Here is a 15,294-nt window from a genome sequence, read left to right as displayed (position 1 = left end):
GAAAGTGTCAACTTGGGACTCACAGACAGAAAGGGGCTTCTCTAATTTACTAATGGGCCTTAGGCTAACTTTCCTAAGCTGCCAGATTTACTAAAAAAAAATCTGCTGGGTGCCAGTCCCAAGCATAGGCATGGTCCCTCCATATTGGAGGCCATAGCCAATGGGTGAGACAGATACTGTTGTATAAGAAAGAATTCGGCTGATCTTTGCCCCACTTCCTCGGAGGGAGCCTCTAAATCCTTGGAATTTCCAAAGTGAAAGGAGTGTCTTTGTTATTCATTGTGGGTCCCTTGGACCACACTGGAATTTATGCCAATGAGGTGACTCCTGGGGAGCCCCTAGATAATTTCAGGATGGAGCTTCCGTGCTGGAGAGACCATACTGCATGATTAGAGGGTTAAGGTTTTGAGCCACGCATTTATAAGTCCAAGTTCTGAGAAGGGGACGAGGGCTCAAGATTGAGTTTAATCACATGGCCAAGGATTCAATCAATCAAACCTATGTCATGAAACCCCCATAAAAACTCTGTATATCGGAAGCTCTGGTGAGCTTCCAGGTTAGTGATACTTATCAGTGTGCCAGGAGGGTCATACATCCTGAGGACAGGGAACATTTTTGTTTGGGATCCTCTCAGACCTCACCCTGTGTGTCTCTTCATTTGGCTGGTTCTAATTTGTGTGCTCTATGATAAAATTATAATCCTAAGTATAATGCTTTCCTGAATTCTTGGAGTCATTCTAGCAAATTATAGAACCTGGGGAGGTAGTGGGAAGCTCCAGATTTGTAGCCGGTTGGTCAGAAGTGTGAGTGGCCTGAGAACTCTAGAGCTTGCAGCTGGTGTCTGAAGTGAGGGGTATGTTGTAGAGCTCTGTGCTCTCGACCTGTGAAATCTGAAATCTGACCCAACTCCACATAGTTAATATCAGGACTGCATGGCAGATATATGCACGGAAACCTTGAGCACCACGAGGAAATGCTAAGAGAGGGGTGTGCACTGAGAAAGGCAGGAGGCACACAGGGAGAAGCACGTGACCCAGCCCTTTCTCTAAGGGCAAGGAAAGCTTCTAGCAATTGTCTCTTGAGACGACTCCAAGAATGTTTATTTTGTAAAAGTTGAAAGTAAAAAGAAGAAAATAAAATCACCCAACCAAAGATAATCAAATCCATGTTTATAGTTTTGGCATATCTTCTTCCACGCATCTTTTTATGGATTTTTACATAGTTGGGGTAATGCTATCTATGCAATTCTTTTTATTTTCATTTCACACGTCCATCATAAGCATTATCTTTTGACATTAAAGGTTCATCACCCATTTTCATTTTAATGGTTGCACAACACACTATCCTACAGATACGATGTAGTTTATCTAACACTTTGCCTAAGTTTGAGCCCTTGGGTTGCTTCTGGCTTTTGATATAACAAATAATGCTAAGATGAATATCTTTATGTATAAACCTTTGTTCACATTTCTGATTATTTCCTTAAGATAACTTTTTTTTTTTTTTAAGTCTGACCTTATTTATTTCTTACTCTTAGAAAACCTTATTTTTGACCGGACTCAGAGGTAGAAGCTGTCAGACAGGACAGCCTCCATCTCTTGGCAGTCTGTTCCTGGAGTTTTTCTTTGGTGTCCTTCATCCTCTGGGCCAATGGTTAGCATATTCTGTGGCCTCTTCCTAATTTTTCTTAGTACCCTGTTTCTTCAGAGCAACAAGCCGACTTTGGCGTTGCAGGACACAGGGAATAACGTTAACGCTGAGTCTTGGGCACCGAGGTTTCTTACCTTCTCTGTCCAGGAGCTTTCCACAGCATACTAGCAGACATCATCTTCTTTAGAGAGATTGGAAAGTTTGTGGGTTCAGCTAGCTCTTTTGGGCCCCAGGCGATGACGCACAGTAGTATCAGTGAGTGCAAGAATATCTTTTTCCAATGGTTATTATTGGTTAAAATAATAACCAAGTTGAGAACACTCAGATTGGCATCCACAGTGCATCCCCTGAACAGATCTGTGCTTTTTTTCTCTAGTCCTCCTAGTCTACCCTGCTTTGTGGGGAAACCTGGTTTGGCATCCCCACTACTGATTCCAGCCGCGTAGCCCTTCCCTTCTTCACCCAGAGCATCTGCTGCAGCTTCTGTGGCTAAACGCTTCTCATAGAAGCTCCAGAATTTGCCTTTGATGTCCACTTCAGTGAGTTTCTGGCAGCCCGTGGTTGGGAAAGAGATGTTCAGCTTTGTCTTGAAGCAGTTGCTTGCCTCTGAGACACAGCAGAGATGATAAACTCTTGAAGTAGAAATACTGAGTGAAAGGATTTGTTTTTACAACTCCTAAAACCTGATGCCAAATTGATTTACAGAAATATGAATTGACACTCCTGCCAGGCATGTGCAAATGTCTAACTTAAAGCTCATTTGCCAAAACTAAATCATTTACTAAAAAAATTGGAAATTCGATAGGCTGCCAAAACTGATTTTATTGCTTTAATAAAATTTTATTGCATTCATTGGACTACTTGTGAGGCCAGCTGAATATTTTTTCATATCTATTAGTTAATTATACTTATTTGGGTTTGAGGGCTTTGTTCTAAGTATTCACTTATGTCTTAAGTGTTTAACAATATGTTAAATTTATCATATACAGTACATACACTGTGGATTTTACTAAAGACTGATGTTCTGATAGGGCGTTAGCCTTTTATGAAATTATGATATTAACATGTCATGGGTTTTTTCCTATTATGTTTTATATATTTGCATGTTGAGGATTATGTTTCTGTGAAGTAAAAAAATTGTTTTGATATATTCGTTTGTGATTGTGTGTTGCTCAGACTGCCCTCCTAGAAAGGACTCCCTGCCCAGTGACCAGGTGTGGGCTTAGCTTCAGCCTCTAGCTCTTAGTCCTTTTAGGTTTTGCCTCAGCTTTTGAGCTGAGGGCCCACTATTTTCAGGATGATCTTCAGCCAGTAAAGAGTCACTGAAGCTTGGCCATTTCTGCCCAGTGCAGGATCCCTCTAATGGGTATTTTTTGCCTAGAGCAGGAGCCTGAGGGCAGTTTCTCCTCAGGAAAAGCAGCCCATTCCAGCCCTGAGGCGCCGCTCTGCACAAGTGTTTGAAGCACTGTGTGTAAATGCCGCAAGGGGCGGACTGTGGCAGAGACCTCGACGCTCAGCTCAGATCTCCAAAACTGGACTTGTTGCCCAGTTAAATGGCACAGCTGGTGGACAACCTCCAGCTATAAGTTCCTTCTTTTTTTTTTAAATTTATTTTATTTTTTATTTTTTATTTTTTTGGCTGTGTTGGGTCTTCGTTGCTGCACGCGGGCTTCCTCTAGTTGCGGCGAGTGGGGGCTACTCTTCATTGCGGTGCACGGGCTTCTCATAGCAGTGGCTTCTCTCATTGTGGAGCACGGGCTCTAGGCGCGCAGGCTTCAGTAGTTGCGACACGTGGGCTCAGTAGTTGTGGCTCACAGGCTCTAGAGCACAGGCTCAGTAGTTGTGGCACACAAGCTTAGTTGCTCCGCGGCATGTGGGATCTTCCCGGACCAGGGATCGAACCCGTGTCCCCTGCATTGGCAGGCGGATTCTCAACCACTGAGCCACCGGGGAAGCCCATAAGTTCCTTCTTGATCCTCCTCAGGTTTCACGCCGTGATTGCTCTTGTTCTCAAGGCAGCCCTAACCACATATAGAACAAGAAACTTGTTCAAGGGCCTAGCTGGTCTACCCGAACTGGGACTGCTCTAATGGGAAATCTTGGCTCCGGAGCTCCCCTTGAGGCTAACCGACTTCTTTCAGATCCACATTCCCTGCCCGATCCTGCTTCCTCCTCTCTACCTTTCACAGTGTTGCCTACCGGTAAGGCTTTCACATTCTAACCCATTTCAGTGTCTGCTTCCTAGAAAACCCAGCCTGTGACAGGAGCTACCATGGTTTTAAGCTTAGCTGTTCTTCCCATCCTGATACTAGAGAAACATTCACATAGACTTGGTTCTATTTTTAAGAAGGATTTGACTTCTTATATTTCCATTTTGTATTCATCTACAAATTATTTTGGTGTGGTGTTAAGTGAGGATCTAACTTGATTTTTCTTCCTGTGGTAGGTGGCATTGAATATCTCTGCCTCTTGTCTTTTACGCCTTTGTGTCATCCCCTCCCCTTGAGGATGGGCTGGACTCAGTAGCTCAATATTAAACTATAAAAAACTGCAGGTCCTGTCTTGAGTTCTCTCTCTCCCTTTCTCTTGGCTCACTTACACTGACGGGGAGGAAGCAGCCCTATTGCAAGCAGCCCTATGGGAGAACCACGTGAGGTGGCGAGGAGTTCAGGCCCTCAAACCGATAGAACAAGAGGAGCTCAGACTGTCTAGCCAACAGCCTGTGAGGAGGTGAAGCCTGCCAACCACCAAGTGACTGAGCTTGGAAGCAGGTCCTTCAGGCCCAGTTGAGTCTGGATCATAACTGCAGCTCCATCTGACAGCTCAACTGCAACCTCATGAGGGATTTTGATTGAGTGAAATGTACCCAGTTAAATTGCTCCCCAGATTCCTTATTCAAAGAAATTATGATATATGTTTGTAGATTTCAGCTGTTACATTTAGGTGTAATTGGTTATACAGCAATAGATAACTGATATATTCCTAAAGGAACAGCCAGCACTTGCAGCTTTCTTTGTTTTCTTGTTTGTTTGCTTATTTGCTTAACAAGCTAGAAGTTTACTTCTTGTACAGTTAACAGGCCAAGCCTAGGAAGGTGATTCTGCTATTCTTGACCAGTGGCTCCCATTTAAACAGCTGAGTCTCAGGCAATTGTTTAAATCTCACCTTCTCTAAATTAGAAGGACAGGAGAGAAGGACCAGAAGCCCAATCCTTTGAGCAGCAAGACTTGGAAGTGGTATTTTTCAATTTCACTTATATCCCATTAGCTAAAATTTGATCACATGGCTGTACCCAGTTGCATAGGGAGGTTTGAAAATGCAGCATCATTTATTGATCATTCCTTTCCCCTACTGAATTATTTTTCATCTCAACCAAATGTTGTATTCTGTCCATTGATCCTTAGCTGTTGCCAGAATATTCCACTCATTTCTGATTTTTTATACATTTTATACAGTTTTTCATTATTACTTTCCTTTCTGAACAAACTAGAAGCTACTTTTTTATTGTCTGCAATTACAAGCAAATGGTTAAATCAGTATGTCCAATTTTTTAAAACTATTGGTATTTTTAAAGTTTTATCAAAGTCAAATATTCATATAAAAAGTACACAAATTACAAATGTAATTTCAACGAATTTTTACAAAATGGACACAATATGTAACCAGCAGCCAAAAAATCAAGAAATGAAACATCACCAGAACTAAAGACTCCCTTCCAAAACTTCTGGGAATCTTTTTTTTTTTTTTTTTTTTTTTATTTATTTATTTATTTATTTTTGGCTGTGTTGGGTCTTCGTTTCTGTGCGAGGGCTTTCTCTAGTTGCGGCGAGCGGGGGCCACTCTTCATCACGGTGCGCGGGCCTCTCACTATCGCGGCCTCTCTTGTTGCGGAGCACAGGCTCCAGATGCGCAGGCTCAGTAGTTGTGGCTCACGGGTCTAGTTGCTCCACGGCATGTGGGATCTTCCCAGACCAGGGCTTGAACCCGTGTCCCCTGCATTGGCAGGCAGATTCTCAACCACTGCACCACCAGGGAAGCCCACTTCTGGGAATCTTAACATTACTTTTATCTGTTTCAGAACTTTATATAAAGGGAATCATAAAGTACATACTCGTTAGTGTCTGCCTTATTTTGCTCATTATTATATTACTGAGATTCATCACCATCATTGTCTATAGTAGAGTTCATTCATTCTCATTGCTATATATTATTCTATTAAATGGACATACTATTTATTTATTTACTTATTTATGGACATTTGGATTGTTTATAGTTTGTTGGCTATTACAAATAGTGCTCTTTTGATCATTATTGTACCCAAAATTTGCCCATCAGAATTCTGTTTTGAATTATAATAAACCCACACATTTAGGGGAAATCGACATTTTTCCAATATCCAGTCATACAGTTCATAATCAAATAAACGTGTATCTCTACTAAATCTCTTTAACTTTTATACCTCTCAAAACAGTATTGTGATATTATCCATTCGCATCTTTCACATTCTTTGTGAAAGCTACTCTTTGGTATATATAGTCTCTGTTGATGTTGAGTTTCATAATACTTAAAAGTGATTATTACTAGTACGTAGCAATGTTATCTTACGTATATTTTCTTTTATTCCAGACAGTTTTAGAATACTGATTCTAAACTCTAAAGCAGCAGTCCCCAGCCTTTGTGGCACCAGGGACCGGTTTCGTGGAAGACAATTTTTCCACGGACCAGGGTGGGGGGATGGTTTTGGGATGATTCAAGCACATTACATTTATTGTGCACTTTATTTCTATTATTATTACACTGTAATATATAATGAAATAATTGTACAATTCACCATAATGCAGAATCAGTGGGAGCCCTGAGCTTGTTTTCACTTGCCACACACTGATAAGGTTTTGATATGGGTCTGCAAGCAATTGATTTATTATGGTCTCTGTGCAGTCAAACCTCTCTGCTAATGGTAATCTGTATTTGCAGCCGCTCCCCAGCACTAGCGTCACTGCCTCAGCTCCATCTCAGATCATCAGGCATTAGATTCTCTTAAGGAGCACCCTCGCGTGTACACTTCACAGTAGGGTTCGCGCTCCTATGAGAATCTAATGCCGCCGCTGATCTGACAGGAGGAGGAGCTCAGGCGGTAATGCGAGTGAGTGATGGGGAGCGGCTGTAAATACAGATGAAGCTTCTCTCGCTCACCCGCTGCTCACCTCCTGCTGTGTCCTGGTTCCTAACAGGCCATGGACCTGTACTAGTCTATGGCCTGGGGGTTGAGGACCCCTGCTCTAAAGGGAATGCTTCTAATGTTTAATGAAACATTATTCATATGATTATTTATCACTGACTAAAAACTATTCATATAATATTTTTAGTGCTACCTTTTATTTGGTTGCAAGATCTCCATTCTCTTCATAATTCTTTCTCTAACATGGGTATATTACTGTGAATCATGTGAGCCTGTTATGTAATTATTAGTCTACTTTTCTACTTTCCTTTCTCCCAGTATTCTCCTGGTTTTCTTCCTACCTCACTTCTTTCCATTTTCTTTGCAGGTTTCTCCTCATTATCTAACCTTTTATTGCGGGAGTGTTCCAGGGCTCAGTCTTGGGACTTTGCTTTTTAGTCTCATTCCCTTAGTGAGTTCATTCAGTCATATGACCTTAAATACTATATATATGCTAGTGGCCAAAAATGCAAATGTGCACTATAGATCTCACCCCAGAACTCCAGCTTCTTATTTCTGCTTGTCTATTTGTTATCGTCACTTCAAAGTCTAAAAGGCATCTCACACGGAACATGTCCATAACCACATCTTCCTCCCAAAACCCACTCTACCTCAGTCTCTCTTATCTCTGTTAAGGGCCACTCCTTCCTTACAGTACTCAGGCAAAGTCTTTCTTTCTCTTACATTCTATAAAATCCAATTTGTCAGAAAATCATGTACACTTCAATGTACACCCAGAATCTGACCACTTTACCCCTTCCCCTGCCATTAGCCCATTCTGAGTTTTCTCTTTTTATTTGGATCACCATAGATATTCCAAAACAATTTCCTGCTTCCATTCTTGTCTGCATATATCCTTTCCTCAATAGAGCAAAAACTTAGATACTATTTAATCAATTCTCCACTCAAATTCTTCCCGTAACTTCCATCTCTTGCTGGGTAAAATTCAATGGGGTGCTTACATGATTGACCTCCCAATCGCTTTCCTTCACAGGCCCCATCTCACGGTCTTCTTTGTTCACTCCACTTCAGCCAAGCTGGTCTCCTTGCTGTTTCTTTTTTTTTTTTTAATAATTTTTATTGGCATATACAGTAAGCCCCCTACATATGAACCTTCAAGTTGCGAACTTTCAAAGATGTGAACTTGCAAAGTTCCATCATCGTCAGGCATGAGTGAAGTTGCATCTTGCCCTCTGTTTCCTATTGCTGACGATCCTTCAGCTCTACCATCTCCCACCTTCTCTCCCTCCTCCAATCAGTAACTCTTCTTGCCTGTTCAGCCCCTGTATGCCAGCTGTTGTACTGTACTACTGTACTTTTCAAGGTACTGTACTGTAAGATTAAAACTTTATTTTTTGGGTTTGTTGTTTTAGTATTATTTGTGTGAAAAGTATTATAAACCTATTACAGTACAGTATATATAGCTGATTGTACTAGTTGGGTACCTATGCTAACTTTGTTGGACTTAGGAATGAACTGGACTTATAAACGTGCTCTCAGAATGAAACTCATTTGTATGTAGGGGACTTACTATAGTTGATTTATAATGTTGTGTTAGTTTCAGGTGAACAACAAAGTGAATCAGTTATACATATACATATATCCACTCTTTTTCAGATTATTTTTCCATGTAGGTCATTACAGAGTATTGAGTAGAGTTCTCTGTGCTGTACAGTAGGTCCTTGTTGGTTATCTATTTTATATATAACAGTATAACAGTATATAACAGATTAACAGTAACAGTGTTAATCTCAAGCTCTTAATTTATCCCTCTCCCCCGCCCGTTCCACCTTGGTAACCATAAGTTTGTTTTCTACATCTGTGGCTTTATTTCTGTTTTGTAAATAAGTTCATTTGTATCATTTGGGGGGGCATGTTCCTGCCTCAGGGCCTTTGCACTTGCCGTTCCTTCTGCCTAGACCACTCTCCTTTGAGATATTCTCATGGATTACTGAATTGCCTCCGTCATGTCTTTGCTCAAATATCACATTCTCAGCTAGGTCATCACTGACCACCTTATTTTAAACTGCAAACCACCTCTCCTCCTCAGTGCTCCCTTTGCCCACCTTTCCCATTTCTTTTATTCAGCAGCAGTTTTCACTTTTGAATATACTATAGAAATTGTTCATGGATGTTGTTTATTACTTAACTCTCCTCATCACCACCCTAACAGAATGTAAGCTCCATGAGAACAAGAACTTTTGTCTGTTTTGTTTACTCTTGTATCTCAGTCTTAGAAGAGAGTTTGACAGATAGTGGGCACACAATGAATACTTGGGTTTTTTTAATTAAAGTATAGTTACTGTACAATTTTATATAAGTTACAGGTGGACAATGTAGTGATTCACAGTTTTTAAAGGTTATGCTCCATTTATAGTTATTATAAAATATTGGCTATATTCACCATGTTGTACAATATATCCTTGTATTTAACTTATTTTATACATAGTAGTTTGTACTTATTAATCTCCTACTCATATATTGCCCCTCCCCCTTTCCTTCTCCCCGCTGGTCACCACCAGTTTGTTCTCTATATCTGTTCATCTGCTTCTTTTTTGTTATATTCACTAGTTTGTTGTATTTTTTAGATTCCACATATAAGTGATATCATACGGTATTTGTCTTTCTCTATCTGACTTATTTCACTTAGATTAATGCTCTCCAGGTCCATCCATGTTGCTGCAAATGGCAAATTTCATTTGTTTTTATGGCTGAGTAGCATTCCATTGTATATATGTACCACATCTTCTTTATCCATTCATTTATTGATGGACACTGAGGCTGCTTCCGTATCTTGGCAATTGTAACTAATGCAGCTACTAACATGGGGTGCAAATATCTCTTCAAATTAGTGTTTTTGTTTTTTTCGGACATATACCCAGGAGTGGAATTGCTGGGTTATACGGTGGTTCTAGTTTCAGTTTTTTGAGAAACCTCCATACTGTTTACCACAGTGGCTGCACCAATTTACATTCCCACCCCACAATGAATATTTGTTGAATCATTCGTTGAATGAGTCAAGAAAAACCATTATAAGCCTATTATTTATTTAGAGTTTAGAAGGTAATTCCCAGAAGAGCTAAAAAACCAAAAAGGTTAAAAATTGCTGCTGGAAATGGGCCTGAGCATGGAAAGGGCTATGTGGGAAAGGGATAGTTTTCTTTATAAACCCTCTTCTGCTATTTGATTGTTTATGTCATAGACATGTATTACTGTGATCATAATTCAAAATACTTTTAAATAAGCCAACATGGCTGGAAAATCATGGGATGATAACAATGTAGGAAGGCTAGCCAACAACAATTTACTTTATAGTAAATTGCTCTAAATCTGTTTTGAGAGCAAACTATTGAATCTGCTAATGGCAGATACAGATGGTACAAAAAAATAACCTTCCTTTTGGTGTTGGGTGTAATTTTAAATAGAATCGGAATCTCTCTTATCATACTTTAAAGAGACTTCAATTTACTTACGTGATCAAGCTTTATATTATTACATTAAGTTGCACATGTTTCACAATGAGTGTAAATTGTACAGGGTGTCATCATTCAAGGCTTTATGTAAAATGTGATTTTTTGCTTCTTTAAATGTGGGTGGAGAAATGATCGAAATAATTTTTCATACACAGATAACTGGTGTATGTGAATGCTTGCTAATTTGAGGAAGGAGGTGGAGAGTAAAGGATGGAAGGAACAAAAATAATTTTGTCTAAGGCTGCGAGTGACATACATTCAAACAATTGCTTTTTCAGAGTCCTCAGGCTTGTTTCTATTCAATGTTTACTGAGCTTTAGAGAAGACTGAATCCCACCATGGCAAGCTGCCATCTTTGTCAGAGCAAAGAACTGTTTACATTCAAGGCACATAATAAGTGCAATGTGAAGTAAAAAACAGTGTGAGTTCTATTATGGCTGATTAGTCCATTGTACACTGTTTCAACTAACATCTTCCTTGTGCTAAAAATAGTGAGAAGCCACGGGACCTCAGGCAGCATGATCCATCAGTGCTGTACTCTTTCAGGAGACTGCCAACAAAAACTGCCTCTAACTCCCCAGAAAAATAAAAGGGCCACTTACTAGCTTCAGTGTCCTCCAAAATATGTAGTTTAACTGAGCTGTTTGGAAACCTTTCAGAAAATGAGATGCAGAGAACAAACAACTTCTAAAATGTAGAGCTGTCTTCTCAGTAACTTCCTTTTCTTGATATGATGCTTGATATGAATGTCATAAAAGTCAGTTGGTTGCTATTAAACTTGCTTCCTTAGCTGCTTCTTAATCAGAGTAACAGTGGCATGAATGCATATATTGATGCATCAGCCACCAGGAGCCTAAATAAATAAATAAGTCTCTCTGTTTGAAGTGACAGAGGAGAAAGGAAGAATATGAATAAACTGAGTCCCAGGTCATTTCATCACGAAGTCAATAGCTCTCCGCATCGAAGGGGAGAAAACAAACTGCTCTCTATTCTATTGAAAGCCTGGAAGAATTTGCACGGCAGTAATCCCAAATCCAGAGGCAATCTATTAAGAACTGGCATTACTGATCCTGAGACTCAACTGATAAGCACATTCTTACCCCTACCTCCCCCAACATTAATCCTCTTAAAGATTGTGCTAAGTAATGAAAGGGTGCCATGAAAGAGGCCCCCCTTTTTATTATAACCACACAAAATGCTTGTGTAAATGTTTCATTAACACACTGCTGGACTAGTATTTAATATCCTTTGCCTCCCTCCCCTTGGACCCCTTGGTAGGGGCTCCTGCCTGGAGCATGACTAAATGTGTGATTTACACATGTTTAAGAGAAACATTCCCACACTTGAATGCTGTTCCATGACAAAGGGAGGGGAGGGGCTGAGAGAGAGGTGTTGAACCTATTGTAGACGTTTTAATTTAAAATTCTCTTTTTTTTATGGGCCTTAAAAGATGAATGATTTCCACCCACTTATCAGTCTGTGTTTCATTTCTGTGTTCTTTCTAACTGCTGGTCTCTATGTAAGTGCCCTTGGTAATTTTGAGGCTGGTCCTTTTGGAGGCATAGTGAGATGCTGTAATATTCTCAGAAAAGCAAGATGAATTCCAATGTGTAGCCATTGTGCAAAGAACCCTTTTCTAAATCACAGAGAGGCCAAAATAGATGACTTATCTTTACTTTGAATATGCTGAAGGATGCCAGATATTTTGTGGAAATATGCATCCTATGTTTTTTTCTCTGTAGTCATCTAATTACAATCTGATGTTTTGTGTTCTTTAGCTAATCTAGTAAATCCTAACAGGATGCCTGCATTATCTGATTTTTAAAATATGGCATTTGGATATAAAAATAAACTTTCCTTTCAGACAAGCAAGATATGTCTATGGCACCTACTTAGTTAGTCAATATCCCGTAACAGGATGTATTGATGCAACTTGAAGATACAGAATCAGTCTCTTAAAAGCATAGTTTAAGTTAAATCCTGATACAGGATTCACATCCAGACGCGTGCTATTGGGCCAAATCCTTAGAAAAAATTTTTGTGTTGCATTCCAAGAGACTCCAAACTTTGAAATTAATATAGAAGGAAACCGAACACAAACGTAGCCACTTTTTTATACAAGTGTCTTTGTCCCGAGCGTCGTTCATTTAATTTCAGTTTACCATGAGCATCTGGCCACAGATGGGGTCACTGGGTTTGGGTCAGAACCACCTTTGGGTCAGTGTGGATAGTTTGTGTCTCCAGCTGCAACTGTGGTCTGGTCTCAGAGTAAATAGATTCATTTAAACCAACAATGCCCTGGGGGATAAACACTTAAATGTATTCAACCTTAGAAGAGCCGAAAACATCAATACGTTCATAAAGCCACTTTGATTTGTATTGACTACAGTCATGCTGCTAATTCGTATACATCATTGTTTACTTCACAGCGCTTTTAACATGACTTTTGATTTATAGAAATCGTGATTCAATTTCTACCAAGAAGTGGTGAGCTCAGACCTCCCCCAGATCCTTACTTTCTCTCTGCTGTGACAAAACTGAAAGAGGAACTCTCTTGTCACAGCATTAGTAAATGGTTGTATAGCAGCTTATGAGCACTTCTGAAACAAAATTTTCATAGTAACAGGTAATGGCAAAGTAGATTGCCCAAATAAGAGCAATCGGTTATCTAAGCATGTTATTAACATGTTCAGAGCAAATCCATTGATTTACACTGGGGCAAAGTCTACAAGCTATATTTCCCACTCAGAAAATCTGTGTTAAGCAAAGGAGAAAATTCACTGGACAAGGCCATGTTCCATCATTTAGAACTTTTATTTACAGGAACCACTAGGGCACATTGCAAAGCTCTATAACTAGTATACCCTGTCCCATGCAAATTATGCAGTCTGCATCTCATAAGAGTTTTAGTTTTGTTTGTTTGATGCTCTGTCGGATGAAGGCTGTAAAAATTCTTTTCTAGCAGTTCATTTCTTTCTAAGCCATTAAAACAAGTGGCTTTAAGCCAAGCAAATGGGCTTCAGTGACCAGAACCGTATTTTGTTTTGTTTATGGGTTAGTTCCCAGACTTAAATCAGGATTGAAATATTTTGGATTTTCTTTTGCTAAAGTCGTATCCAGAGGTGCAGTCAAACGAAGGTGTGGGTTTTATCAAGAAAAATGTTCATTGCTAAAAATGTTGCATGAAAATAATATTGAAGCAGACAAAGAAATTCAGACCATAAGACAAAATGGTGACAGGAGAACGGGCGTTCCTTTTTCTCAGATACGGATGAGCCAGAACACAACATATCCATGGCTCAAGAAAAATTCACAGTTCTGATGGAGATGAACTTAGAAAGCCTCGAGTCAGCCCAGACTCGTCAGCATCTCACAGTTAATTAAAGAAGTGAGTGAAGGCATCAAGGCTTGCTCCCATCTGCCTGAATAATTCACTGCCTGTATCCATTATTAAAACCCGTTACTTCCCCACAATGATTCCCAGCTCGAGATGGATTGGTCTCAGAACCAAGAGATAAAGTGTAACAAGGCCTACAGCTATATTAATAAATTGAAATGAACATTTATTTGCTCGTCTAATTAGAACTGTAGTTTTTCCAAATAGTGTAGTAACGCATTACCTTAACAGGCAGCACTACCTGCCTTTTGTGAGATAAAATGAACAGGAGGGCTTTGCTCCAGATTTGGGGTTTTCTCTGCATAAAAACTTCTTTGGTCGCCGCCGTTCTTTTCAACCATTCATTCCATCACTAATGCTCCACCGATCCTATCTCTCCAGGATTGATAGAAGCTTAGCTTTTGAGGTACTTCGTCAGAGGGCGGCAAAGAATCGTGCATATAGAACACGCATTCTTCTTTTGTCCTGTCTGTCTTTTTAAAGGGTTTCAGGAGGAAAAAAAGAATGTAAAGGTTTTCCCTACCCCCTCCCCATCTCCACTTCCCTTCATTAGGAGTACAAAGCATTAGCGCTCAGAGGTTCAAAGAACCTGTGCTTGGGGTTTGATTCCTGACTCAGTCGCTAACTGGTGCATAACCTCAGTTTCTTCCTCTGGAAAATGAAACGAATATTATCCATTTTTGTGGGATCCATGTGGAGTTTAGAGAGAATGTCTGTGAAGGGTGGAACTCAGAGTAGGTGCCTATCGTGATAAGTGCTATTATTGTTCAGCCATTCTTACCCTTCCCTGTTTGCAAATTAGATTTAAAAAGCATTTATCACATTCATATGGAGGAGTCTTTCTATAGCATAGCTAAGCTCTCAATTTCTGAAGTTCAGAAATGAATACTGTGGTATAGCAACATAAAACTTTTTCGTTATGAAGAATTTCCATAGCAAAATCTGGTCTCCTCCAACTAGGTGATAAAGTCTCAGATGACAGAGTTTGTCTTCTCCCTTTGCAGGCAGAGGGCCTAGGACACAGTAGCTTATAGGACATAGCCTCAATCATTGGTTTTTTTGTACCATAATGATAAGTGTGGTTGTTACGTGAGCTCCTACGAAATAAACATTTCTCTGCTGTGACCTATGACCCCCTGAGGCTAGAGAAGTCGGGCCTTCTTATTGATTTCATACAATTTCATACAACAATCAAATTCAAATTCATGCTCCTGCAGACTTCAGCCTTGTGTTCCCCTAAGAGGAATGCACTCTTTCTTAAAATGAGCAGAAATTGTACTTACCACATACTTGTTTGAAATTTGAGGTCCAGTTGATTGAGCACTTTTCATTTTAATAAATGGGGAAATTTTTTAAATAAATTTGTGAGTTGTCAAAGTGAGCATCAGCTCCTTTCATCTGTTTTTCACCTTGCAGATAAGGTAGGAAATTACTGACGATTTCTTCCTTGGCAGGTTCTGGCCAGGGCTTCGTAGTTATAAGGAAAGGGATTAAACTTAGTTTGAGACAAAGAACATTTCTCATTTTTCTCCAGTGAATTCCAAAACCGCTGAATA

The 15,294-nt window shown here is 39.8% G+C and overlaps 1 pseudogene; it reads right to left on the bottom strand.

The window, feature by feature from the left end:
• Positions 1-1,543: 1,543 nt before the first annotated feature.
• The window catches only part of LOC132363380 (small ribosomal subunit protein eS6-like), a 108,649-nt pseudogene continuing 94,898 nt past the window's right edge, over positions 1,544-15,294 (bottom strand).

Source organism: Balaenoptera ricei, chromosome 3, assembly GCF_028023285.1.
Source record: "Balaenoptera ricei isolate mBalRic1 chromosome 3, mBalRic1.hap2, whole genome shotgun sequence".
NCBI classification, from domain to species: Eukaryota; Metazoa; Chordata; class Mammalia; order Artiodactyla; family Balaenopteridae; genus Balaenoptera; species Balaenoptera ricei.
Note: the sequence above shows the minus strand (reverse complement) of the source record. Positions and strands in the feature narration are given on the sequence as shown.